Source organism: Canis lupus, chromosome 1 (assembly GCF_048164855.1).
Source record: "Canis lupus baileyi chromosome 1, mCanLup2.hap1, whole genome shotgun sequence".
NCBI lineage: Eukaryota > Metazoa > Chordata > Mammalia > Carnivora > Canidae > Canis > Canis lupus.
This window is the reverse complement of record NC_132838.1, coordinates 115,427,895-115,453,559: the sequence shown is the minus strand read 5'-3', so window position 1 is coordinate 115,453,559 and position 25,665 is coordinate 115,427,895. Positions and strand designations below refer to the sequence as shown.

Genomic DNA, 25,665 nt, shown 5'->3' with positions numbered 1-25,665 from the left:
TGGACCCAGCACTTAGACTGTTGACTGGGGGATTTGGCACAAGTTACCCTACCCTTCTGGGTCTCCGTTTCCTCTTTGCAATTTTGTTTGCTAGGGCTGCCATAGCCAAGTACTACAGCCTGGGTGGCTTAAACAGCAGAAATATATTGCCCTGTAGTTCTAGAGGTTGGAAGTCCAAGATCACAGATTTGATCGGGGTTGATTACTTTTGAGAGCCTGTGGGGAATAATCAGCTCCACACCCTAACTACTAGCTTCTGGTGGTTTGCTGATAATATTTGGCTTTCTTTGGCTTCTACTGAATCACTTTTTTTTTTTTTTAAGATTCTATTTATTATTTTTTTATTTTTATTTTTTTAGATTCTATTTATTATTTATTCATGAGAGACACACAGACAGAGACAGAGACATAGGCAAAGGGAGAAGCAGGCTTCCTGCAGAGAGCCTGATGCAGGACTCGATCCCAGGGTCACACCCTGAGCCAAAGGCAGATGCTCAACCATTGAGCCACTCAGGTAACCCTGCATCACCTTAATCTCTGCCTTCGTCTTCACCTGCCAGTCTCCCTGTGTGTATGTCTGGTTCCAAATTTCCCCTTCTTATGAGAATACCAGATTTACTAGGTGAGAGGCCCACCCTGTTCCACTGCATCTTCTCTCTAACTCAACTAACTACATCTGCAGCAACCCTGTCTCCAAATAAGGTCAAATTCTAAAGTACCAGAGGTTAAGGCTTCAACACAAATTTTGGGGAGGACCCAGTTCAACCTATATCAGAAAAAAAGTAGCACTGATATTACCACCCATGTACCAGGATTGTTAGGTTATTAGTTCACACCAGTAAAGCACTGGGTTCACTTCCTGTCACACGGTAATTGCTCAGTAATGTTAGTCTTGTTATGGGGCTTTGATGACCTCCTCTCAGTGGGACTGTCCTCCTGATGGACTCGCTGCTTCTCTTCCTGCTTTTTCTGTTCCATTCTCCAGAGACAGAAATGAAGTCATGTCAGACTCCCTGCGTAAACACTGCAGTGATTTCCTATTTCTAGCAGTTGGTATCTTAGGGCTGCAAGTAACAGAAAACCCAACCCAAACTGGTTTAGGAAATTGAGAGATTATTTGGTTTAACATAATTGAAGTCCAGGGGGTAATCTGCTTTAGGTGGAGCTTGATCCAGAGCTCAAACAATGTAACTACCAATACTGAGGTTTTTCTCTTGGTCTCTCAGTTGGTCCCTCTGAGCTGTTTTTACTGGTAATGCTTATGACACCAAATATATGGCGTTTTTCCTCCTACTGACTGATTCCCCAGCTCTCTGGATGCTACCTGGGTGTATGACCATTCAGTGTAATTCTGACACTAACGACCTGGACTCAGCACAGACCCTGCAAGTTAGGGACTCAGTCCCACAAGACTGTGCCCACTTCAGACACCAGTAACAGATCCCAAACTGCCACCTGTACCCCTGACCAACTGGCTATAAATTGGAGGCTCCAGCGACCCTCATCTCAGATTTGATGATTTGCTGCTAGAATGGCTCACAGAATTTAGGAAGACACTTCCCTTGTACTTACTGCTTTATTAGAAAAGATTTGACTCAGAAACAGCCAAATGGAAGAGATGTGTAGGGCAAGGTATAGGGGAAGAGGCACAGAGCTTCCATGACTTTTCCAGGCACAGTACAGCCGTGCGTTCACCAACCTGGGAGCTCTCCAGTCCTGTTGTTAAGAATTTTTTATGGGGATTTCATTATGCAGGCATGACTGATTAAATCACTGATTCAGGGATCCCTGGGTGGCGCAGTGGTTTGGCGCTGGGCTTTGGCCCAGGGCGATCCTGGAGACCCGGGATCGAGTCCCACGTCGGGCTCCCGGTGCATGGAGCCTGCCTATGTCTCTGCCTCTCTCTCTCTCTCTCTCTCTCTCTGTGATTATCATAAATAAATTTTAAAAATAAATAAATAAATAAAAATTAAAAAAAAAATCATTGATTCACCAGCCCTTCTCCCTCCCTGTAGGTTGAGGGGTGGGACTGCCAGTTCCAACCGTTTTATTGTGCCCTGGTCTTTCTAGTAACCAGCCCCCATCCAGAATCTATCTCAGGACCTCTCAGCCAGGAGTCACTTTATTAGCAGAGACTCAGGTTGAAAGAGGCTTGTTAGGAATAACACAGAGTGTTCCTATCACCCCAGTCATTCAGGAAGTTCCAAGGGTTTCCAAAGCTCTGTGTCCGCAACCAGGGACAAAGGCCAACTGTGTATATCACAGTTTTAGTCTCAAGTTGGTTGTTCTGTGATAGTTACAAGATGATTGCAACAAACTCCAGCCTTGAATCAGGAGACACAAGTCCAGTGGGAAACGAGGGTGAAAGACCTTTTTTGTGGGACCTTCTACAAAAGTTCTGAAATTCACTGTGAGCCAGCTTAGGTCACATGCCACAACTATTACCATCACTCTGACGAGGGGAAGGCAGGATGCCTTGATGGACTTTGTTAGGGCTGGGCCAGGGCCGGAGCTCCCTGGATATCTCGTGGCCTGAAAGCTGGGGCCATCTGAGTTCCACGTGAAAATAGGGTGCTTTGTGGGAAAAAGTCCTTGTCGTGGCATACTGCACCATGATGCAGCCCCTGCCAGTCTTGCTTACAGCACACCAGCTATGCTTTCATGTAGTTTTTCAAAGAAGCCAAGCTATTTTCCTACCTCAGGGCCTTTGAATGTGCTCTCCCTTGTCCTTAAAATACTATTCCTGTTGGCTTTTCACCTGTCCTTGTCCTTCTCATCCTTCAGACTGCAGCTGAAATGCCAGTCTTCCAAGAGCCTCTCCTTAGACCATCCTGAATCCAAACCAGGGCCCCTATTATTCTCACCTGGCAAACCTTCAGAGCACTTAAAATATTTAATGACACATTACGCTCACATGTTTAATGTCTGTCTTCCCCACGGGAAAGTCAAGCCCAGGCCTATTTATATTTTCTCCCATTGCATCCCCAGTACATACTAGGTGCTCAAAAAAATAAAAATCTTTATTAAGTGAATGTGGTTGAATTGGGATAGTTTACTCATTTAAAATAATAGCTGGCCTGACATCGAACTGGAGCAGGGAATAATGACTCGCCAGAAGTATGAAAAAGCCTGGCAGCGAAATTTCAAAGGGAAAGCTTTTACGAGTTGATTAACTGAACTGCATGCTTCAGCCATGTTTTTGTAGGCTTGTTGGCATTAATGATGCCCAGACCCTCCTTTGAGAATCTTGGGGCCAGCTGATCTCTCATCTGCATCTCCTAACAGTAAAAACTTTACCACATTAACTAGAGTAGGACAATTAACACGTGTTTTTAATTAGCCTGTTGGTCATCTTGTATCTGAGGAGGCCAGGGAGTGGAAGGCTAAGATCAAGTGTTTTAACACTCGGCTACTCAGATACCTCCAAGGAACCACGCTGCTGATGCTTCAGAATCTCTGCAGTCCCATCAAGGGTGGAATTCTTGTTCCTAGAGTCACGGTTAGCTTCCTACGCCGAGTGAGTGGTCATCACCCCGGTCTAACAGCAAAGGTGGCTGAATTGTCTCCTCTGGTGGGAGGCAGGTGCGGAGACACTCGAGGGTGTGGGGGTGCATCTCATGAAAGAATTGACTTCGGCAGTCACCAGGTAAAGCAAAAATGTGGTAAAGTGAGATCACCTCTAAACTTCCCTTAAGATACTGAGTATTGGTTGAATATGGCTTTGGCTTCAGTAGGAGACCCAGAATAGCAGCGGTGTAAATGAGAGAGCCGTTGATTCATTTCTCACGTAACAGTTTGAGCATGAGCAGCCCAGGGCTGCTGACAAGGCAGCTCCGCAGTGTTGGGGGCCTGCCAATTTGTCACTCCCCATTACTGCGATGTTGCCCTCATCAGCATGGTCCAGAATGACTCCCCACCCTGATGTGCATTCCAGCCTGTGAAAGGGAAGATGTAAGCAAGGACAGAGTGAAATTTCCTGCCTTCTTCTTAAGGCAGGAAAATTTTTTTGACCTAAAATTCACATAAAATCTGCCCTTTTAAGTGTACATATGATTCAGTGGTTCTTAGCATATTCACAGGGTTGTACAACTGTCATCACAGTCTAACTGCAGAACATTTTCGTGACCCCAAAAAGAAACTCAGACCTGTTCACTCCCTCTTTCCCCTTCCTCCCAACCCCTGACGGCTAATCTCCTTTTTCTCTCTATGGATTTGCCTGTTCTGGACATGTCATGTAAATTGAGTAATGCATCATAGGGCATTTGTGTCTGACTTCTTTCACTCAGCATAATGATGGCCAGTACTTAATTTCTTTTTTGGCTGGACATTCTTTTGTATGGGTCTACCACATTTTGCTTATCCATTTATCAGTTGATGGACCTTTGGATTCTTTCTACTTTTTGGCTATTCTGAACACAGTGTGAATGTTCATTTATGTACAGATTTTTCTGTGAACATATCTTTTAATTTTCTTTGTTATATAACTAAGTGTGGAATTGATGGGCCATGTTTTAACTTTTTGAAGAACACACAGGTTCTTGACATTGGTGCACCACAAGCTTTTTGACATCTACTTCTCAAAATCTTGCTTTTAAATCCATAAAACACATAGGATTACAAAGTAAACCAATTGTGTTGAAATGCAGTTTTTGAAATGTGAAGATAACACATCTGATATCTAGAATGGCAAAATCCAGTGATGGGTAGAATAACTACATAATTTCAAAGTACCAAAGGGCATGAATGTTATTTTGAGAAGTGTATAGAACTAATGTGATTTTTAAAAATACCTGTGATTTCTATTGTTGGCAAATTCACTGGCGTGAAAACCACTGTGGTTTGCCTGCGTTCATAATTGAAGGAAACGCTGAATTTCAGTTATAGGCTAGTGAAAATAGAGAGGTCATTTCCCCCTACTCTAGATTACTGGAGCTCCTGAGTTGCATCACACTTCAAAGGGGTGACCCAGAAGTCATATACACCTCTTCCACTCCCATCTCATTGGTCTGAATTTAGTCAGGTAACCATGCCTTGCTGCAAGAGAGCCTGGGAGTTGTAGCCTTCATTCACATCAGCCATGTGCCTGGCTGAATGTAGGAGTTCAGTTGTTAAAGGAAAGGGGAGAATGAGTATTAGGAGACAAGAAGTCAATATTGCACTACACCTCATACAGCCAGTTTCTTCCCTGGGTTCAAAACACGTTCTTTCTTCTGAGAAGCACCTGCCAAAGGGGTTTGCCCTTTAGAGACCATGTTGTAAGAACAGTGTCCGTCCGTCCTTCCTTCCTTCATTTTATTTATTTATTTGAAACGAGAGAAAAGCACACAAACATGGGGGAGGGGCAGAGGCAGAGGGAGAAGCAGACTCCCTGCTGAACAGGGAGCCTGTCACAGACCTCAATCCCAGGACCCTGAGATCATGATCTGAACTGAAGGCAGACACCCAACTGACTGAGCTACCCAGGTCCCCCTGCAATGTACTTCTTTAAACACTAGATGCTATTCAGAGTGGTGAGCTGCTCCATGCTGAACTGAGCTTGCCTGAGGGAATAGCATATGCTTGCCTCTCATCTCACATTCACACCAGAGCAAATGCTCATGAAGTGGAATGGTGGACATCTGTGCTATTTAAATTATTTGTCCTTTTTAGGGGAGCGAGAGGATCGAGGGGGTCAAGTGCATCATTGAGTTTTGTGTGGTAAACATTTGATACAACATCTTTGTACCTTTTTACTGTGCCATGAGACGTGTGGTTGGCTTCTTAAATGACTGGATGTTGGTGTGATATTGAAATCCTTGATTCAAATTGTCAGAACTCTTGGATCATCCGAAGCAGATGAAGGACTGATTTACTGGCTCAGAATCCAAGAAGGTCAGCAACAAAGAGAGTGGCAGTTTAGGTGTCAGGAGTAGGAAATCACAGGACCATGTATGGCCCATTGGCAATGTGGCCTCCCCATGGTCTTGGTTGTGTGTGGGGGTTGAAGAGTAATGATACTTAAAAAAAAAACAAAAAACAATTTATTTATTCATGAGAGACACAGAGAGAGAAGCAGAGACACAGGCAGAGGGAGAAGCAGGCTCCATGCAGGGAGCCCAATATGGGACTTGATCCTGGTACCTCGGGATCACACCCTGAGCCAAAGGCAGACACTCAACCACTGAGCCACCTAGGCATTCCTCCCCAGTATTTATTTTTAACAATAACTTAGGAGTTTCCATAATTGTTCCATCAATGGTCCCCCTCCTTCTGCTCTTGCACCCAGTGGTACCTGCCCCCTCCTTTGTGCCACCAAGTAAATGCTCAAATTGACTACCGATCTCTTTCTCCCTTGATTCTAGGCCAGCGTCAGCCTGGTTTCAGGTTTTAAGAGCCACTGTTTAGCTGTCCTAGTTTTAAACATGAATTAAAAAAAAAAAAAAAGGAGTTGATGTGTTACTTAGCAAATATTTACAGTGCCCACCTGGTGCCAGATCTGGGTCACCAGACACAGGGACATCATTAACAAGCCCTTGCCCTCATGGAATTGACAGTCTGGAGGGGAAGCAGGGATTCAGACTATTAACGAATAACTTCATGAACGTTGATTGCCGCTGTGATAAATAGCATAAAGGGAAAATACAGGGAGCTTGGAGAGCATATTAATGTGTGGCACAGAGGGCCTAACCCAGGGATCCGGGGAGCTGGTGAGCCAGGGGCGAAGGAGGCACATGTCTGTGCCAAGCCCTAAGGCTGAATGGTGGCTTGAGGGCAGTGTCAGGGCAGAGGGGAAACAGACCACCTCTGGGGTGAAGTTAAAGGCCCTAGGGGTACTGGTCAGAACCCTTCTGAGGAGACTCCCTGATATTAAGGCTCCCTCACCTGCTAGCAAGTCAGTTTCCTCATTGTTAAGATGGGTGCAACACTGGTCATGGTGCCCACTTCATTGGTGGCTGTGAGAGTTAAACGAGTGCATAAGGCCCCTAGAACTGCCCTGGCATGTAGCAAGGGCTCTATGGCTGTTAATAAGGAATTAAGCCTTTTATGTTGGGGGACTTAAACAGCTAATAGAAAACCGGAATCCACATTAGGAAAGTGCTTGATAGGGGCTACCAGACATGGAAACTTGGTGTGGGGGGTTGGGGTACAACCATCGGTACCACCCCAGGAGGCATTCAGAAATGTGTGGGGTGGTTTGGCACACAATGACCTGGGGGCAAGAATGCTGAATTTCCTGCAATGCAGAATATTGGTGTTACAAAGGATCATCCCCTCCCCCCCCCAAGTGCCAGCAGTAACCTGCTGGGGACAGCATCTGCCAATGTATGTCCTTGGCTCTCCCTCCTGCTCCTGTTGTATTTCCTTCCCCAGGTGGAAGAATGGCTGCTTTTGCAGGTGGAGGCCGCCCCTAAATGCCCTGTCAGTTCCACCTGCTGAAATGTTCATGAGCTACCCCTCCCCTGCAGCACTCGGGAGCACAGCCGGCTCTTTGGCAAAACGTGTGAAACCAAGTAAACAGTACTGGTCTATCAGTTAGGTTATTGGGTTGCAAGCAACAGAAACCGCCTGGATACCTGCTGTAAAAACAAGACTGGGGTCAGGCAGCTCTGGGGCATCTTGAGCCACATTCAGGGCTGTCCTGGCAGAGGAGGAGGCAGTGAGGTGGCAGGAAGACCTCTGACGGTCGCTGGCCTCCTGGGCGTGATTCCCAGCGTCACCACCACTGCACAAGTTTTCCAGCCTTCCCATGCCTGGGTCTGTCAGCTGTAAGACAGGGATAAACAGGAGAGTTGCAGTGAGGAGCCCACAAGGTGATACTTGGACCTTTAAAGTTCCTAGTATAGAGTGTATGTGGCTAGATAAATTTAGCCACTATTTTTATTGTTCTCATTTGGTTATTTGTGGCATTACTATATTTTTAGCATTAGCCATGGTTTTATCAACAGTTTGGGATTCAAATTCCTGAGGAGGAGCAGCTGATTGGCCCAGTCTTGGGTCATGTGGCTGGATGGGGCCTATGATTGGCCATCTCCCACACACACACACCCACCTCCCTCAGCAACTAGGAGGCACTGGGGAGGCTGGGTTATCCCCAGAAAAAGTGGCCTGCAACCATTGGGAGTTAGGGCAGAGACACCAGTCAAGCCCAGACTCCACATGTCCTCCATCCTGTCATTTGACCTAATAAATGTTGATTTGTCTGCTTTGTGCCATGGCTGGTGCTGAACACAGAGGAGACGGTGATATGCAAGGTATCTTCCTGACAGGTCTCAAAGTTCAGAGGAGACCGCTGGAGAAAGAGGAGCCTGGTTAAGACCAAGTGCTTGGAACAATGCTTGGCCCTTAGGTCAGTAAATATTTCTTGAATGAATAAATACACTGGGAAATGCAAGAGGTTTATGGGAGCACACAACCAAAGCATTTACTCTCAAGTCCCACCAACAATTTCAAAAGAAGCTCATGGATGCACCTGCAGCCTCCAAGTGAGGTGCAGATGGCCATATGCCTGCATGTCCTTGCACACAGTAGGTGTTTAATAAGTGGCCACAGAATGATCTAGGCGCATAGCTCCACAGCCAACCCTGTGCGACATTTGGTGGCAGACCTGGAGTTGGGGAGCTGGCTGCCTTCTCCACGGAACAGGATGTGCAGACGTGGCTGCAGGGATACATCTCTGTGGAATGCGGTTGCTAATACAAATGAGCTCCCTCACGTCACAAGGCATCTATTATATGAACAGTTGGACGACTCGCTGTGGGACTGGGCGGGCTCTCGGGGAAATCCAGAGCCACAGTTATGCTTCAGGATTCCCTTCAGAGAAGGCCTTTTCTCCACAAAGGACTCTTAATAAGCAAGATAATAATAGCCAGCACTTTCCAGGTGCCTGACACTGTGCAAAAGGATTAGCCCATGGAATCCTTACAACATCCCGTGAGGTCAGTATTAACATTATCCCCATGGTGTGAGGCTCAGGGAGGAAAAATAACCTGCCTTGTGGGTTCACAGCCAAGTGAGGAAGCAAGTTGGGATTTTGGCCATGGTCTCTTCACTCCACTTGAACTCTTCACTCCATACACAGTCTCCTTTCTCTCTGTAGTGCCAACTTTAAAATGGTATTTTATTAATTTGCATGTAGTATGTTGTTTAAAAATAGTCAACTTTCTTCCTTCCCCTGAACCCTCCACCGGGACCCATCTCCTTTGGCCCACTGCCTGTTTCTGTATGACTTGGGCGTTTATTTTACATTTTGCACAGCTGAAAAAAAAAGTCAAAAGAACATTTCATGACATGAGAAGCAACATGACCTTTGGGTTTCCACATCCATGAATAAAGTTTTACTGGAGCACAGCCATGCTCATTCGATTATGTATTGTCTGTGGCTGCTTCCACACTGTCACAGCAGAGTTGAGTTGTTGGAACAGAGACCATTTTAAGTTTAAGACCAAACTTAAAAGTATTCAAAGTATTCACTGTATGGCCCTTTGCAGAAAAGGTTTGCCAACCTTTGCACTATGCAGTTTCCTTCAAGGGTGTCTTAAATCACTTTTCTTGCAAGGTGACTCACCCATTTATTTCATAGAAAACAGCCGGGCTGCAAGCTGTGGGCCAAGCCCAGGTGTGCGCCTGGAAGTGGGTTGGTTAGCGCCTCCACTCATGCTCACTCAAAGTATTTCTTGGGCACCAGCTGTATGGCAAGCCCCCGGCTGGCAGTCACAGCAGGTCCAGGCCTGCCCTCAGGAATCCACAGGGCAGTGGGGGAGTCAGACATTATCAGGACGTATTTAGGTGCTTTCTCTGACCCTCTGCCCATTATGCCTGCTGTGTTTTATTTGTGACCCTTTTAAAAAAAAATAGGTCGTGCATTTATTTGCTTGAAAAATCAATTTGTGTGTGTGTGTGTGTGTGTGTGTGTGTGTAGACATACACATTGACAGGTCTTGATCTACTATCCCTTGCCTGCCTTGTTCCTCCACCCTGTAAGCAACCATTTGTATTAGTTTTTTTGCATATCCTTCTAGAGTTTTTTTTTTAAGCAAATACTTCCATCTATTTATATCTTCCCTTCCTTATGCAAAATGTAGCATACACCCTGTCCTACACTTTGCTTTATTTTATTTTTTTTTAAATCTCTCTTAGCCGTTGAACAGTGAAGGATGGGTAGGAGTTAATTCAGGGGAAGAGAAAGGTGTGTATTGAGCAAGAGCATTCCAGGCAGAGAAGATAGCCTGAACAGCATGTGTGGAGGTCCTGGAGAGCAAGGCTTCCTCCAGGGTCGAGGGAGGGCCTGGGAGGCTACAGTAGAGGAGGAGGGGCCTGTTGCGGCTGCCAGGGCCTGAAGGCCAAGGGAGGGACTGTGGCCTTGATTCTAGGAGCACCTGGGTGTGGAGTTCTGCTCTGTTTCCTTCCATGCCCTGCTTTTCTCTGTGGCCAAGTACATGTGGCCTTTATCACGTGCGGCAAAGGAGAGGCCAAGAATGTCCTTGAGAGCCAGCTATTGACTGTGGTTAATAATGAAAGAAAATTTCTCTTGTGAGCTATTCTCAGGAGGTGTGATCCAGTGTCTAGAGGTTTGCAGGCCCGTACCTCTGGCCTCCATGGCCCATACCTCTCGTGTGACACAGGACAAGTCCATCACCGCTCATCTTTTCAATTGACACAGTGCAGTGCCAAGCACAGGGGTTTTTGGAGAGTAACACACACAGTGTTCTCAGTCCCAAGGTAGCCACATAGTAAGTACTCATTATCTGGTGGTGATGGCAGCTTCCATTTATTTTTACAGGCCTGGCTGGGGCTCATACTTTGTTAGCATAGCTCACGGTGAAAATTTTTTATTCGACAGCCTCATCACCTGGGTACTGGTAACTCCTCTGTGGGTTACGGTCTACACTGGGCAAGTAACTTATCCCCTGTGCCCTTTATTATTTCCACTTATAAATGGAAATAATAATAATATCTGCCTCTTGGTCCGGTGCTGAGGAGGAAATGAGTTAACATTTGTGTTGCACTTAAAATAGTGTGTGACAAGTGGTGACATCAGTGGACACCGGCTATTATTGGTACTGTTATTGCACACTCTGTGTTCCCTCAGGAAGTCTACGTTACACTCGGGAGAACTCGATGGCAGTGATGACAGTGCCACCGTCTTTCCAGGGGAACAATGCCCTTTGTTACCAGGGACACTTCACCTCTTCGGGAAGACACTTAACTGCAAGGAGGACTGGGAAATCTAGAATTTTCCTAATTGACTCTCCCAGTAGAAGAGAAATACATAATCACAGGGGTGCCCGGTAAATTTTGGTGAGCATGTGAATCCATTTACCAGTCTATCCATCACAAGGGGCCCTCCTCCCAGCACATTACACATGTCCATGTTGCTGGGGTCGATTTGCAGAAAGTGATGTGGCAAAACTGCTGGCCTCCAACCTGAGGTGCTGGAAGAAAGCTTGTGAGGGACTCTAAAGTCTCTTGAGTTGTATCTGTCTAATCAGGGAAACAATTATACCTCCTAGATCAAAGTTGAGAGGCAGGCTCTGGGAAGAGTGCCTAGAGCAGCCAGAGAAAGGCTGCAGAACCGGTTTTTTCTAGGCAAGTCTTATTTACCTACTTGTCTGATTGCCTAGAGGACAACCCCATTGGCTCTTAGAGGCCTTCCAGGTCACCTCCTCCCTTGGGCTGGGCCTCTCTCTGTAGATGGTTGGCCGCCCACTGGCCAGGGAGCACCTACTGTGTGTCAGGGTACTGTCCAGGGTGCTGGAGATAGTAATAGATAACACTCTGCCCTCACTCTTTGCCAGGCATTGCAGGTGCTTGGGTTAACTCATTTAACCCTCTCATTGTCCCCAAGAGATGGGTCTGCATCAGATCTATTGCAGATGTGTGAAAAATCAAGTTTTTTTTTTTTTAAGATTTTTTTATTAATTTATTCATGAGAAACACAGAGAGGAGAGAGCGAGAGGCAGAGACACAGACAGAGGGAGAAGCAGGAGCCATGCAGGGAGCCCGACACGGGACTCGATCCCAGGTGTTCAGGATCACACTCTGGGCCAAAGGCAGCGCTAAACCGCAGAGCCACCCAGGTTGCCCTCAAGTATTAATTAAAAAAGAAACAAACTGATTTTTTTATAATGTTCAGTTCAAACAATTTTTTAAATTATGGATATCTGATATCTCAGAATAACATGAATCTTTTCATTGATGGCTTATTTTGATAGCCTGATTTTGTTGTTAAATAGACTCTACTTCTTTTTTTTTTTAAGAGTTTATTTATTTGTTCATGAGAGAGACAGAGAGAAGGCGGAGACATTAGGCAGAGGGAGAAGCAGGCTCCCAGCAGGGAGCTTGATGTGGGACTTGATCCTGGATTTCCGGGATCATGCCCTGAGCTGAAGGCAGTGGCTCAACCACTGAGCCCTAGGTGTCCCTAGACTCTACTTTTTATTTTTATTTTTTTTTTAAAGATTTTTATCTATTCATGATAGAGAGCGGCAGAGACACAGGCAGAGGGAGAAGCAGGCTCCATGCCGGGAGCCCGACACAGGACTCGATCCCGGGACTCCAGGATCACACCCTGGGCCAAAGGCAGGTGCTGAACCGCTGAGCCACCCAGGGATCCCCTAGACTCTACTTTTTAGGGCAATTTCAGATTCATAGCAAAATGGAGAGTACCCTCTACCCCACTCATGCACAGCCTCTCTGATCATCAACATCACCCACCAGAGTAGTACATTTATTATAGTTGATGTACCTGCACTAACACATTGCTGTCACCCAGATTTTATAGTTTACACACTCTTGCTGTACATTCTTTGAGTTTGGACAAACATATAATGACACGTATCTACCATTGTAGGATCGTACCGCGTAGTTTCACTGCCGTAAAAATCCTGTGTGCTCCAGGAGTTCATCCTTCCCTCCCCCCTAACCCCTGGCAATCATCAATCTCTTCACTGTCTCCATAGTTTTGCCTTAGGATATTATATGACTGGGAAGATACAGTGTGTAGCCTTTTCAGATTGGCTTCTTTAATTTAGTAATTACACTTAAAGTTTGTCCATATCTTTTTGTGGCTTGAATAATATTCCATTGTTTGGATGTATCAGACTTTATCCATTCATCTACTAAAGGATGTCTTGATTACTTTCAGGTTTTGGCAATTATGAATAAAGTTGCTGTAAACATCTGTATGCAAGTGTTTGTGTGAACAGGAGTTTTCAACTCCTTCGGTAAATACCAAGGAACATGATTGCTGGATCAAATGGTATAAGTATGTTTACTTTAGTAAGAAACTGCCAAATTATCTCCCAAAGTGGCTGTACCATTTTTGCATTACTACCAGCAATGAGTGGGAGTTCTTGTTTTTCCACATCTTTACCATCATTTGGTGTCAGTGTTCTGGATTTGATCATACTAATAGTATGTGATGGCATCTCCTTGTTGTGTTGTTTGTTTTTATGTAAGCTCTACACCCATTGTGGGGCTTGAACTCATGGGCCCAAGATCAGGAGTCACGTGTTCTATAGACTGAACCAGCCAGACACCCCTCTCATTTTATTTATTTTTTTTTAAGATTTTTTATTCTATTTTATTTTATTTTATTTTTTATTTTATTTTTTATCTTATTTTGTTTTATTTATTTTATTTACTTTATTTTATATTTTATTTTATTTTATTTTACTCATGGAGAGAGAGAGAGAGACAGAGGCAGAGACACAGGCAGAGGGAGAAGCAGGCTCCATGCAGGGAGCCCGATGTAGGACTTGATTCCTGGTCTCCAGGATCACGCCCTGGACTGAAGGCGGTGCTAAACCGCTGAGCCACCTGGGCTTCCCACCCCTCTCATTTTACTTTATATTTCCCTAATGACTTATAATGTGAAGCATCTTTTCAAAAGCTTATTTATCATCTGTGTGTCTTCTTTGGTGAGGTGTCTGTTAAGATCTTTGGTCACTAAAATCTTTCAATTTTAGTGAAATCCAGCTTGTCAGCTCTTTTTTTCATGGATTATGCCTTTGGTGTTATATCTAAAAAATGATTACTATATCCAAAGGCACCTAGGTTTTCTTCTAGGAGTAATATAATTTTTTGTTTTACCTTTAGGTTTGTGATCCATTTTGAGTTAACTTTTGTGAAAGGTGTAAAGTATGTGTCTAGATTCATTTTCTTGCATATGAATGTTCAGTTCCAGCACCATTTGTTAGAACGATTATTTTTGTTCCATTCTATTGTCTTTGCTTCTGTGTCAAAGATCAATTGACTACTTATGTGGGTCTATTTCTGGGCTGTCATTCAGTTCCATTAATCTGTTTATTCTTTCACCAATACTACACTTTCTTAACTACTGTAGCTTTGTAGTAAGTCTGTTCCTCTCTTCCAGTATTTTGTTGGCTATTCTGGTCTTTGGCTCTCCATATAAACTTTTTTTTTTTTATGATTTATTTATTTAGAGAGAGAGAGTGGGGCGAAGGCAGAGGGAGAAGGAGAGAGAGAATCTCAAACAGAGCCCCCACTGAATGCAAAGCCTAATGGTTCGATCTCATGACCCTGAGATCATGACCTGAGCCAAAATCAAGAGTGGAGCTTAAGCAACTAAGCCAACCCATATGCCCCTCTCCAGTATTAAGAATTACTTGGATTACATTGAATCTACAGATTTAAGTTGGAAAGAACTGCTATCTTTTTATTGTTTTGTTTTCTATTTTTTGAGATGGGGTTTCACTGTGGTACCCAGGTAGAAGTGTACTGGCATTCATAGTCACGAGCCCACTACTGATCAGCATAGGAGTTTTGATCTGCATTTCTGCCCTGGGCCAATTTACGCCTCCTTAGGCAACGTGGTGGCTCCCCTGCTCCTGAGAGGTTACCATATTGATGCTGAACTTAGTGCATATACCTGAAGGGCCTCCTCACACCTCAGCCTCCCAAGTAGCTGGGACTACAGGCACATGTCACAATGCCTGGCTAGAAAGAACAGATATCTTGACAACATTGAATCTAACTATTTATGAACATAGAATATCTCTGTTTATTTAGTTCTTTGATGTCTTTCATCAGAACTTTCCTCATATAATTCTTGTACATGTTAGATTTATACCTAAATATTTCATTTTGGGGGATGCTTACGTACATGACATTGAGTTTTTAATTTCAAATTGCACTTTTTCATTGCTGGTATATAGGACAACAGTTGACTTTTTAAAAGATTTTTATTTATTTATTTGAGAGAGAGAGTGTGTACCAGCAAGAGAGAGCATGAGTGGAGGGAGGGACAGAGGGAGAAGCAGACTTCCCACTGAGCAGGGAAACCCCATGCCAGGCTTAATTCCAGGATCCTGGGATCATGACCTGAGCCAAAGGCAGCCTCTCAACTGACTGAGCCATCCAGACACCACAGCAATTGATTTTTTATATTAATCTTGTATCCTACAACCTTATTATAATCATTTACTCATTCCAGGAGCTTTGTGTTTTCTTTGTTTTTATTTGATTTTTAGGTTTTCTACACATCTACACATATGATCCTGTCATCTGTGAACAATGACGGTTTTCTTTCTAATCTGTATACATCTTACTTCCTTTTCTTGTCTTCCTGCATTAGCTAGGTCTGCCAGCTTGATGTTGAAAAATAGTGGTGAGAAAGGACATCTCTGCCTTGTTCCTGATCTTAGTGGAAAAGCTTTGAACCTCTCAGATTAACTATGATGATATGAAATTGTCTTTTCAGTCATTAGTTCACCTAAGCCAAATGTTTGGAAGGTGGGAACCTTGCATCCACTTCCCTTAGCCAAATTCTGACCATGTGAAAGGTTTTAAAAACATGCCTGGAAAAAAAAAAAAAAAAAAAAAACATGCCTGAATGAGTGAGTGAATGACTCTTGTGATACAGTGAACTGCTAATCAGAACTTACATGCAATGTCTTCTGAGCAAATGTCAACTCAGGCTTAGGGAGGTAGTGGAGGGCAGTGATTGAAAGCAAACCCGAGCCAGCGGTTGAGGTTCAAATCTTGTTCTGCTGCTTACCTGCTGGGTGATCTCAGGCAAGAGACTGCCCCACTTGGGACCTCATCTTTAAAGTAGAGATAGTAATAGGATGCACCCCCACGAGGTGGTTGTGAGGGTTAAATGAGTTGAAATTCTAAAGTGTCTGGCACAGAGGCACACGTATAAAAGGTATTTAGTGCTATTAGGTCTCATGCAGTAGTTTTGAACATGAAGAGTAATTGCGTCTTGGCTTTAAATACATCAAGTAATCAGCTCAATTCCAGGTGAAGTGAAGCCCAGTTTGACCAGTGACTTAAGCTAAAAATGACTGCACAGCAGTGATTTTATATTTTACATATAAAACAAAATTTGGGTGCACCTGGGTGGCTCAGTTGATTGAACGTCTGCCTTCGGCTCAGGTTGTGATCTTAGGGTCCTAGGATTGAGCCCTTACATTGGGCTCCCTGCCCAGCTGAGAGCCTGCTTTTTCCGACCCCACTTCCCCTGCTCGTGCTCTCTCTCTTTTTCAAATAAATAAATAAAATCTTAAAAATAAGCTTACTTAGTACAGATACGATTATAGAGTTGGAATTTTGGGAGTTGTGAGCGACTATGAGTTCTTTGTGGGACAAAGACATAGCTGGGCTGAATCTCCTGAGAATAACAAGTCACTTTCCCAGATGCCTTAACATTCCAGTCTCAGGGAGCACCGCCATAAGCCCTGTGCAGCATGAGGGCTGGGCAGTGGTGAAGGGCCTCCTGCTGTATTTGATCCTTACTAAACTGTGAACTTAAGGCAAGTGACATGGCTTTCTCAAGCCTTGGTGTCTGTCTGTAAAGTGAAAATGAGCTCATTACAGGCTTAATTAATGAGCTTTGAGCTAGTAAAGCACCTTGTACAGTTCCTGGCACATAGCACATGTGTGCTAAATATTAGCCGCATTAATATTATTGTAATTGTTTTTGTTGTTTTTATTCTTCTTTAGTTGCTATGGAATACGGCCGGTCTGGTACTCCACAAATAGTGTGTCAGCTCTGGCAAACTAGAGCCTGTTGTTCTGGTGAACCCTCAAGAAGATAATCATCATTTCATTAACCTGACTAGAAATAAAGATTCATGTATCCATTCAACAAATATTTAGAAGGCTTCTCTCCTCTGTGCCAGGTACTTAACTAAAACAGGATACTGTGTGATAAGAGCAGTTGGTGAGAGGGATACTAGTGTGGTCAGGAAGGGCTTGTCTGAGGAAGTGACATTTGATCTGAGACTTGAAGGATGAAAAGGAGCCAGCCATGCAAAGAGTCGAACAAAGACGGTTCCTGGCAGAGAGGACTGCGGGTGCAAAGGCCCTGAGGTCAGAACAAGTTCGGCAAGTTGGAGGAACAGAGAGGAGGCTGGCATGGTTTGAGTTGGGTGAACGAGGTTCAGAATTTGCTGGGAGGGATTCATAGGCCTTGGGTTTGTTCCCTGAAGCCTCTGCTTTCTTCCATCCCTGGGAGTGTTTGGAGAAAAGGGCTGTTGGGGGGCCGATCTGGCATCTAGAAAGATGTGAGAGGACCAGAGGCCTGGCACCTGCCTCGCTCCAACCTTCTGAAGGCCTTTACCCAGGGGCTCAGGTCCACGAGGAAGAGGCCCTTCACCCCACAGCTAGGTTCTCTGATTTCTCAGACTAGAACGTGGTTCACATTTTTGTCCCAAAGGTGGCCCAGCTGTGCTTTGATGCTCTGTGCCTGAAGCCTACTTTCTTCTTCTCCAAAGTAGGACAACCGAAAGCTAGCTGCCCTGGAGAAGTGCCAGAAAACAGCCCAGCCAAATGGAGTCTGTTTCTTGGGAGTGTGGGGGATTATTGAGCTCTTTCCTTTGTGCCAAAGGTAAAGACGGTATTAAAACACCAGGGCTTGGTGGAATAGAGCAGCAGGTGGGAGCCTGGACTTAGGTGTCAGCTCTGACTGCACCACTTCCTCATCTTTGTGACCTTGTGACCCTAACCTGTACCTTACCTTTGCTTTCTCATCTGTAGAATGGGGATGGAAGTTCCCAAGCTCAGAATATTGCACACAGGAAATGCTAGCTATCATTATCATCACCTTCTGATTTTAAGTCACTGTGAGATGAAGTCCTCTTTCCTCTAGTTTTTTGTCAACAGTTAAGATGGTCAAATTTGGTGATTCCCATTTCTTCACACATCAGCCAGATTCTTGCCCAGAAGCTTGGTGTCTGGTAGCCAGCCAGGCCTCAGGTTCCAAAAGCAGCTCTGCTCCTGGGGGTGGGGACAGGTTACTTGATGCCAAGAAGCTGAGAGTTGACAGGATATGTGTCACCAGAGATCTGTGAACTGTGTGCAACCTCCACAGTGGTGACTGTTCCTGCCAAACGGATGAAGACCTAGGAATGGAGATTTTTTTCAGAACTCCCTAATTTCCATTCACTGAATGTACCTGGGAATCACCTAGGAATCTTGTGAGAATACAGATTCTGATTCATAGGATCTGGACAAGAGCTAAGGGTCTGCATTTCAAGGAGCTCCCAGGGGATATGGATGCTACTGAATGCCACTGTTCCCACCTGGACTGCTTTTTCAGACCATGGCATCTTGGGTCCTGCTCACTGAATCTGGTCTGCATTTTCACCAGATCCCTTGATGATTCACTGTTTTTTATAGTTTTAGAGCCTAGACCCAGGGTTTCTCAGCCATAACACCATTGACTTTTTGGGTGGGATCGTTCTTTGTTGTGGGGGCTGTCCTGTGCATTACGGGGGCATTTTGCAGCACCTCTCACCACAAACTGCCAGATGCCCGTAGTAGCAGCACCCCGCCCCCAGTCATGACCGAAACTGTGCAAATGTTCTCTGGGGTAGGGGTGGCAAATCATCCCCCACTGAGAACCAGTGGCCTAAAGCCCTCAAGCTCAGCTGTGCCCACAGAGGTACAAACGCTGCAGCATTTGGGTAGGGTCAGGATCCATACCAGGCCTTCCTACTCAAGATGCGTTTAACTCGTTGCATCACTGCTTATTGGCGCAGCACATCCAGATTGCACCTTGGAATTCCACCCACCAGGTGGGGGTGCATGGGCCTGATTGAGCCAGCCTTCAAGAAGAGAGGATTTGGGGTTCACTGCTGAGTTTGTTGATGTTGCTTAGAAAGACAACCATGTAGGCCACCCACCTGGCCTTTTGTTTGGCCTGGTGTTGTCTGCACAAGGGGAGCTCATATGTTTACTTAGGGTTCTGTATGGTAGGGTCAGGGAGGCACCTTCTCTAGTGTATACTCTGCAGAATTCTGGAGTGGTGTCGGCTCCTGTTTCTGACCCTCCCCTTGCCCCTCCTCTCTTTTGGCTGCTGAGCCACCCTGGAGTGTTTCGGAGTCATTTTATACCACATCTTGATCTCTGCGACCAGATGGACTAGATCACTGGCTGCCTGGGATCAGGGAGAGAGGCATCTTTTTTGGTCTCTTAGGCCTGGTAGGTGGTAGGTGCTCTTGTTAAATAGATCCGAGAACCTCATTCAGTCACTGGATATCTCTTCTAGGGCCTCTTGTGTGGTGGGCACTGCCTTGGGCCTGGCATGTGAGGGGAAAGTAGCAAATTGAGACAGTCGGTGCTGGGGGAGCAGGGGTAGGGGTGGTGAGTGGGATTCACTTCACAGAAGACCCTGGTCATGGAGGGAACATTTATTGAATTCCATTTCTTGCTAAGTCATGGGGGTCTGGAAACACTAGCTTGCCTTCCTGGCACTTTCTGTTCTGATTGGGGGTGGGAATGAAAAATAAACATACACACAGCCAAACAAGCCAAATAATTGCAAGTGGACTCTAATTACTGCTGTCTCACCACTGGTCAGCAGGAACCAAGAACCCTGCACCAAATGTAGGCTGCTGTGCCCTTTGCCATTGGCAAGCCTGCAGGTCTTTTAAGAGAGTCTGCTCTCCTTTGATATGTAGCTGGTGGGTGATTGCAGGGTCTTAGAGGCCCAGGGACATCTCTGCCCACCGAAGGAGGAGTGGGAGTATGTTTTATTGGGTCATGCACACTAACACATTTACATAGCTCTGAGTGCCAGGCCCTATTCTAAGTGTTTTAAATTCCCACAACCACGCTATAACCTTGATATATTGTTATCCCCCTTTTCCAGATGAGGCACAGAGAGGGGAGATAACTTATCTGAGATCCTAAATGGCAAAGCTGAGATTCGAACCTGGGCTGTCGTGTCTTTAGGGTTTTCACTTTTACGCACTCTGTGAACACATCAGGCATTTGGACACGACCAAGGTTGCTCTCCGGTTGATCTGTCTGAGACCAGAGAGGAAGGCAGCCCTGCTGGTTCAGGAAGGCGAAGAGTCCCAGTGGGACACCTTCAAGGAAGAAGTACCTCCTCACACCCCCAGAGCTAAGGCCGTAGAGAAACACCTAACAGCAGGACTAGGAGGAGAGAGTGTCTCTGGTCAGTTATCATTACCCTGGAAAGACCTGGCCTGGCTCCTGGAGCCCCCCTGCCCATGAGTTCAGTGGGTTCATTGCTGAGAAGGGGGAGGTACTAGCAGCTTCCTGGGGACTGTGCAGAGCAGTATTACGAGGAGGAGTGCAGCTGCTGAGCTCTGTCCTATACTCTGATACCCTGTTACTGAGAGGATGGTCTTCCCTGTTTTCTGGGAGCTAGAGATTGATTTCTCTGAGGACCTAGCTGCAAATAGGGAGATTTAGGGCCAAGTTTGGGTCTGAGGCTATGGAGCCTTACAGCTAATGGCTGTGGAGTCACACTGTAGTTAGGAACCGTGTCCTGGCTGTACCCTGGGCTATAGCTGTGTGACCTTGGGCAGGTGACTTCACCTCTCTTGGGCTTCAGGCGCTTTGTTTTTAAAATACCTACTTCATCGAGGTATACGTGTATGGGAGTGGTGGTGTTAATTCACTGAGGTCATTTTATGTAAAGTGTTTAGTCCAGAACTTGGCATCCCGTGAGTACTCAGTACACGGGAAAGATTATGTTGTGGGAGGTAGTGTCACCAAGTGGATAAGGCAGGGCCTCTGGAACCACCAGTCCCACCCAGCTCATTGGCCTTGGGCCACTGGAGTTAGACTCTATGCGGCTGCATTTCCTGATCCTAAAATAAAGATACTATTAGTCCCCTCCTTGTAAGGATGCTGCCGGCATTCAGTGAGTCAGTACTTGTGAAGCATCTAGCACACGTTAGCACATGGCCGGACACTCCTGGTAAGCCCCATAAGCATTGACTGTCATGATGATGGTCATTAAGAATGTGGGGATGAGGCCAGCAGCCAGGTGAGGAGAAACCTTCCACACAGAATAATGTCATGAATGGGTTGGTTTTAGAAAACTACTTTTAGAAACTGTTTGGTCAGCCAGCCCCGCCTCTGGACGTGAGGGATGGTGACGTGAGGCTCTGAGCGTATCAAGGACTCTTTTCCTCTTCAGAGGAGAGTTGGCCTCTCAGACCTGAGTAACGTGAACTCAGAGGGGACAGTGAGGAAGCCAGGGGATGGAGGTGTACCATGATGTCCAGGAGTAAAGGAAGGTTCCATTCAGGCTGTGCTATAAGCAGGCTCCGTGGGCAGTTTTGCAGGGTGAGAGTGAGCATGAGAATTGGCAGACCTGTGTCCAGGTGTCCCCAGCTACTTGACTTTAGGTGAGTTCCTCAGACTCGCTCACTCTCAGTGTTCGTCAGCACTGAGCTTGGTCGTGCTGGCTGTTGTAGGGACAGCAGAGTAGCAAAGAGTCAGTCACCTGGATTTCACCCTGGCGTGTCACATCCGAATGATGGGACCTTGAGCAAGTGACTTAATTCCATCTGAGCCTCAGTTCCCTTATCTATGAAGTGGGGGTTATACCACCTGCTTCACTTGGTACCATTTGAAGATCATGAAGATCATGTTAATCTATGTAAAGCCCTTCAAGTGGCACCCAGCGCAGAGAAAGTTTCATGTTGGCTTTACTGCTGTTATCATTAACCCTTCCTAGAAGACAATGTAGGTAGCAAGTATAAACCATGGATATGTTCCAGGGGAGCAGAGCCCTGATGAGGGAGTTGGGGAGAGATCTCAGCCTCTGGAAGGGTTATTTAGAGCTGGCATTCAAGCTTTTGTGTTTCTAGAACGTAAATGAAAGAATGTGCAGAGGAAGGGGGTAGGAAGAGCATGCTGACTAGGAATGATGTCTTACTGCCACAGGGGCAGGTTTCCCAAGGTCAGATCATACCACTAGATAATTTGAGGTGGTGTATGAATAAACACTTTAATAGTTGTACTTTTATTTTAATGCGTAACAGGAAAAGAATTTCAATAGCACATCAAATCCAGTGCTCCGTGGCTATTTCTGCTTTGGGTGAGGCTAACACTGGTATGTAAGCCAAAATAAAAGTGAATACAGTTAAAGAAAAATGCAAAGTAAGTAAGAGTACAGGTGGTCTGGGGATAGACATGGCAAAAATGGTACCAGTACGTATAGATCCTAGCAGCTGAGACACGTGATGGTAGGAAAAAAACAGGGCTGAGCTGGGCTTTACTCTCCTTGTTTGGCAGTGGAAAGGCTGCATGCAGCTCCCTGGAGAGGTTGCTGAGCCGTTGGTCCCCCCCTTTGCCCATCTCCGAGGCTCTGCTCTTTCACCCCCCTGTAGACCAGCTGTGGCCACCCCAGAGTGGAGCACCAGCTCTGGCAGCTGTGATCCCTTCTGTCAGGGGACAGGGCAGGGGATAAAACGTGCCAAGTATTTGATGCTGGCACCTTCTCTCTCTGCAGTGGGTGTAGACACTGTGGAATGGCCTTAAGCCGCTAACCTTGATAGTGTCAACAATCTTTAACCAACACTGAGTGAGTGCCAACAACATGCTAGGCACTCAGCGTGCCCGATGGCATTGAACCCCCCTTACTCTGTGAGATGATCTGCTGGTTGGGACGCATTGGGCTGCAGGTAACAAGATGCCGAGTGATTCTTGGCTAAGCGATGGAAACTACAAATTCTCTCACTGCAGAGTGTGAAGGAAACAAGCTGCATGGTCAGTATAGAGGCTCAGTGACACCTTTGAGAACTGGATGCTTTCTCTATCTCACTGCCCTCGTGTGCATCCGTTTCATCCCGATGGTCGGTCATTGTGTAGTCATAGGATGGCTGCCCTAGCTTTATGGTCACATCCTTACACACAGCATGCCCGGCAGGGGAGAGTGGCAGGGGAAAAGGCTTTCTCTTCCTGTGTCTTTCCTTTCCAAAGGGAACATGTTCTCATAAACATTCCTAACCCCAGCAGACCTCGCTTTATCTTTTATTGGCCATAAAGGAGCCAGTGATTGCCCCTGGTTACGAGGGAGGCTGGGAAAGTGGGTGTCTCTGTAGTTAGAAGCAGCAAGTGACAAGGGTCAGGAGTGACCATAAGCTACACAACTAAGTGCTGTCGGGGGGATACTATTACTACCTCCCTCTGTATATGAAGAAAATCAAGGATCAGAGTGCTAAGAAGATGGCTTTACTAGGTCTTGTAGTGGCAGAGCAAGGATGTGAACTCACATCTTTCCTCCTGCGGAGCCTGCAGCATTAACCCTTGTCCAGTACTGCCTTCCTGGCAGGGGACACCCAGACAGCCACAATGCAGGGCAAAGAGAGGCGAGCACCAAGTGCTGTGGCAACACAGAGGACAGAGATCCTGCTCAGGCACGGTCGGGGAGAGTGAGCTGGAGAGGAGAGAAAAGAGTGTAGAGAATCACGCTCAGCTATTGTGCTGGCCTTTGAAGGGTAAGTAGGACTTCTGGCAGGTACAGGGAAGTTGCATGAGGAGGGTGGCTCCAGAATGAATGAAAGCGGGCAGTGGGACAGTGCATGCTGGGTAGACTAATCAAGGCTCTTTGGGATGTAAGATGAATTCGTCTTATGTCACTGAGAAGCCTGGAGGAGGGGAGCTTCAGTCCGAGCCCCGGTAGGAGGCTCAAACATGTCACTGGGTCTGTGTTTCTCTCTGTTGCTCCAGTTGGCTTCACTGTCCAGACAGGGAGGGTTAAAGTGCAAATCCTCCTGATTTATAAACTCAGAGGAAAGAGGATTTCTTGTCTTCAGCATCTTCTTTTTTTTTTTTTAATTTTTATTTATTTATGATAGTCACAGAGAGAGAGAGAGAGAGAGAGAGAGAGAGGCAGAGACACGGGCAGAGGGAGAAGCAGGCTCCATGCACTGGGAGCCCGACGTGGGATTTGATCCTGGGTCTCCAGGATCGCGCCCTGGGCCAAAGGCAGATGCCAAAGCACTGCACCACCCAGGGATCCCGTCTTCAGCATCTTTATACAAGCCCTACGGAAGACTGGTTGGGTGTCTCAGTCCATTCAGCCTGCTCTAACAAACTTACCATAAATTGGGTAGCTTATAAACCTAGAAATCTCTTACTCAGTATCTTGGAACCTGGGGAGTCCAGGATCAAGATGTCGACAGAATTGTTGTCTGGTCAGGGCCAGCTTCTCCGGGTTCATGGATGACTGTCTTTCTGCTGTGTCCTCACACATGGCAGAAGGGGCAAGGGAGCTCTCTGGGACCTCCTTTATAAGGGCATGAATGAGATTGACCGAGTCACTTTCTGAAGGTCCCACATCATAATACCATCACATTGGAGATTAATTTCCCACATAGAAGTTTTGTGGGGGACACAAACATTCAGTCTGTAGCAGTAGGTCACGTTCCCATCCCTGAAGGTGGTGTCTGTGGTGTCTGAAGGTGGGTGAAGGATGAACACAGAGAACCACAGCCTTGCCAGGATGGTGGAGCAGCATGGTGGAGACATACCTCCTGAACAATAAAGTAGAGATGCTAGGCACACAACACCCGTCCACCAGCACGTACCTGGTGGTACCTGCCTTCAACCTCTGTACTTTAGTTTCCTAATCTGAAAAATGGGGCCACTGTGGTCATCCCCACATCATACATAGGGTCTGGGGCAGATTGCACATAATAAGCATTCACCAGGGTGGGTAGAGAGTGCTCCCTGGAACATAGAGCAATGGCCTCCCATGTGGAAGGCCTAAGATGCTACTTTGCCCAGGACCTGGTATTGCCACTTAAAGCGAGATGGCTCGGGTTCGGATATCAGCTCTGGCACATCAGAGTGGTATGACCCTGGGCAAACAGCTTTACCTCTCTGTGCATCCATTTTCACAACTGAACCAGGGAGCAAAGTGCTCAGGACACTGCCAGCTACATGGTAGACATCAGCATATATATATATATATATATATATATATATATATATATATATATATATATATATATATAGGATGAGTTCACGAATGGAAAAGCTGAGTCAGAAGGCACACAGAGGTTGTTAAACGTTTTTGGGTTTGTATTGCCAGGTGGCCCTCCAGAAAGCCATCACTCCCATCGGTAGAAGGTAATATGACCCATTTCCTCCCTACTCCTTTGTCACTACTTCTCGAGGGTCTTATTTCTCGGGAAAAAAGAAATCCATTTTTCTCTTGCTCAGTTAAGACACATAAGAAAATGTCCATATTTTTCAGAGTTGCTAACTGACACATGTAAAATGCCATGATGTCTGGGATATACTTCAGCAAGAAGGAAGAGGGGAGGAATAGATAAGGAATAGAAGAAGCTGGTGTGGCAAGATCTTGAAAATTACTGAATCTGGGTTGGAATACATGGGAGTTCACTGTACCTTTCCCTCTACCCTTTTCTTTGAATGTTAACAAAACCAACC

At 45.9% G+C, this 25,665-nt stretch overlaps 1 protein-coding gene across 7 annotated transcripts in view; it reads left to right on the top strand.

Annotated features, from left to right (window-relative positions):
- The window catches only part of SIPA1L3 (signal induced proliferation associated 1 like 3), a 235,052-nt gene that overhangs the window by 44,899 nt on the left and 164,488 nt on the right, over positions 1-25,665 (top strand). The window contains exon 1 of one of the 7 annotated variants that reach the window (XM_072779633.1): positions 23,408-23,705. The exons of the other annotated variants lie outside the window; for them this stretch is intronic. The gene's annotated coding sequence lies outside the window, so the exon portion shown is untranslated. Of the gene's footprint in view, positions 1-23,407; positions 23,706-25,665 lie in introns of those variants that run through there. 7 annotated transcript variants of the gene reach the window in all.